This window comes from Helianthus annuus, chromosome 9, assembly GCF_002127325.2.
Source record: "Helianthus annuus cultivar XRQ/B chromosome 9, HanXRQr2.0-SUNRISE, whole genome shotgun sequence".
NCBI classification, from domain to species: domain Eukaryota; kingdom Viridiplantae; phylum Streptophyta; class Magnoliopsida; order Asterales; family Asteraceae; genus Helianthus; species Helianthus annuus.
In genome coordinates this window covers 62,750,203-62,753,442 of record NC_035441.2, presented here as the reverse complement: position 1 = coordinate 62,753,442, position 3,240 = coordinate 62,750,203, and positions in this window count along the sequence as shown.

Sequence of the window (3,240 nt, the reverse complement as noted above, 5' to 3'; positions counted from 1 at the left end):
TTTTGTTGCTGGTAAGAACATGGTTGATGAAAAGGACTATATCTTTAGTCAAAAAGCCATTGACGATTTCAATGCAGCTAAGAAGTTGAGACAAGAGACCTACAGATCAAATTTTGTTGAACATGACAAAAGAATCTGTTACCGCTGCAACGAAATTGGTCACATGGCCAAGCAATGTGTAAAAAAGCTTGAGAAACCAGTTTTCCAAAAACTCAAACCTAAAGCTCCAACTGATGTTAAGGGTAAGAAATCAATGATTTCCCCCGTTCGAATTGTGAAAAGAGGTGAATCTTTGAAGACCGAAGAAAAGCCGAAATCAACCTTTGAGATTGGCGAATCTTCGAAAACCAAAAAGACTTCAAAGGTTTATCCGAAGACAAAAATTTTTGAGAATCAATCATGGGTGGCAAAACCAAAACAGTCAGTTGAAGAGAAGAAGATGGAAAAAGTTTTGAAATCTGAATCAAAAGTTTTTGAAAATGATGTTGAAAAACTGGAATTTAAACTAGACAAGTTACTTGAGGAATTTCCACCATTTAATAAGGGAGATTTAAAACCAAAAGTCAAAACTGATGTTCCAAATGTCATCTTTAACATTCCAAAAATTAATGTGTCATGTGATGTTGTGTTTGGTAGTATTCCAAAGGTAAAGAAATCACGGGCTTCATTGTTTGAATGAATTTCTTTGATGTTCGCAGGGGCTTCCGGGGTCAATAATCTCAAAGTGGATCATGGACAGCGGAGCTTCAAGGCATATGCCGGGAATGTTGGCTTTGCTTTATGACGTTAAATCTATCAACGGAGGATATGTTGGATTTGCAGGGAATCAGGGTGGCAGAATTGTTGGTGAAGGAACTCTAACAAATGGAGTCGTGACGTTTGACAAAGTGAACTATATCATCGAACTTGAAAACAATCTGCGGAGTATCTCACAGATCTGTGACAAGTCTTTTACAGTACACTTTACTAAAAATGAATGTTTAATCATAAAACCTGGTTTTAAAATACCTGAGGACATGGTGTTGATGCGAGCTCCACGAGAAAATGACTTGTATGTACTCGATATGAGCGTCGCAACAACAACAGATCATAAAAAACAATGTTTTGTGACAAAAACAAAGGCAACAGAAAAGGAGACAAAAATGTGGCATCGAAAGATGGGCCACATTCATGTTAGAAAAATGAACTTTCTTGTACACAATGATTTAGTCGAAGGTGTAAATTTGAAAAATTTTCATTTGAAGGATGATTGTGTAGAGTGCAAGAAGGGAAAGCAAACCAAGAAGACACACCCACAGAAGTTGCTGAATTCAATCAGGGTACCGCTCGAGAGACTCCACATGGATCTCTTTGGACCAGTTAATGTGCAAAGCATTAGTGGAGACTTGTACAGTTTAGTAGTCACTGATGACTTCACTAGATTTTCATGGGTGATATGTCTGGAGAGGAAAGATCAAACATCTGATTCACTGATGATCTTATTCAAGAAGATGGAAACGCTGTATAAAGTGTCGATCAGGAGAATACGAAGCGATAATGGAACGGAGTTCAAAAACAATCGCATGCTCGAGTTTTGTAATGAGAAAGGGATTCTTCATGAATTTAGTGCACCATGCACTCCACAGCAAAATGGTGTAGCTGAAAGAAAGAATCGCACCTTGATTGAAACAGCTCGAACAATGCTCGCCGATTCCAAGTTGCCAATATTTTTCTGGAGTGAAGTAGTTGCAGCAGCGTGTTATACACTGAATCGAGTCCTCACAGTGAAAAAATACAAGAAAACCTGTTTCGAACTTCTTCATCGTTATAAGCCGAATTTGAAGTTTTTAGAACCGTTTGGATGTCCTTGTACTTTTATAGATTCAGATGGCAAATTTGGTGCAAAATCTAATGAGGGTTTCTTTGTAGGTTATGCGAGTCCGCTGAAGACGGTGTTCGTTCCGTGCCTGGGGAAGGTAATTCAAGTTCAGCATGTTGATTGTCAGAAGCATACTGCTCCACCACAACTTCCCGGACAAAGATTGCTGTTTGACTATGACAAACTCTGGGAGTCTTTCCAACTGCCGACTGAGCCAAGTGTAGAGGAACTCGTACTATTATACCAACAACAACAATCTATGTCACAAGATCAGGTGCCAAGACCGTTGGTAGTTTCTCAACCCACTGGGGGTGCAAACGATCACGAGGCCAGTCCAAGTGGAACGACACACGAAGCTCCAGAGGAACCAGCTCCAGTATTTGATAACTCTGACGACTCAGAATCGGAAGACGGTCCGATTTTTGACGAGGAACCAAATACTACAACGACAGAAGCTGTTGATCACACCGGTGATCAGGACATCACAAACTTGCAATCGGAAGTGAACGTGCCTGACACTGTCATGCCGAGAACTTTGTCTTATCATCCTTCAGAGCAGATTATTGGTGATCTTCAGAGTGGAGTAAAAACGCGGGATCAGATCAACAGAGCTCTTACATGTTTTTATACATCTGTCGCTCCTTTGCAAGTTGATTTTTCACTAAAATGCTTCATCTCGCAGGTTGAACCACGAACGTATAAAGAGGCTTTAACTGAAGAAAGCTGGGTGAACGCTATGCAGGAAGAGCTGCAGCAGTTTGAAAAGCTGGGAGTATGGAAATTGGTAGATCTTCCTGAAAATCAGAAGCTGATAAAGACAAAATGGGTCTTTAAATGTAAAAGGGATGATAAAGGAGTGATTGTAAGGAATAAAGCACGATTGGTAGTACAGGGTTTCAGTCAGCAAGAAGGCATTGACTTTACGGAAGTATATGCACCTGTTGCTAGACTCGAGGCGATAAGAATCTTCCTGGCATTCGCATCCTGGAAAGGATTTAAAGTATACCAACTAGATGTCAAGTCTGCATTCCTATATGGCCAAATCAAAGAAGAAGTGTACGTTGGACAACCACCGTGGTTCACAGATCCAGTACACAAAAACAAAGTCTATCTTCTTGATAAAACGCTTTACGGTTTACACCAGGCCCCGAGAGCCTGGTACGAGATGCTTTCCCAATATCTGCTGGACAACGGGTTCACCAGAGGGACGGTTGATAGTACGTTGTTTACAAAAGAGGTTGCAGGGCATCTATTGATCGTGCAGATTTACGTCGACGACATCATCTTTGGATCGACAAATGATGATCTGTGTAAAGAGTTTGAGAAAGTGATGAAAAGAAAGTTTGAAATGAGTTCGATGGGGGAGATAAAGTTCTTCCTAG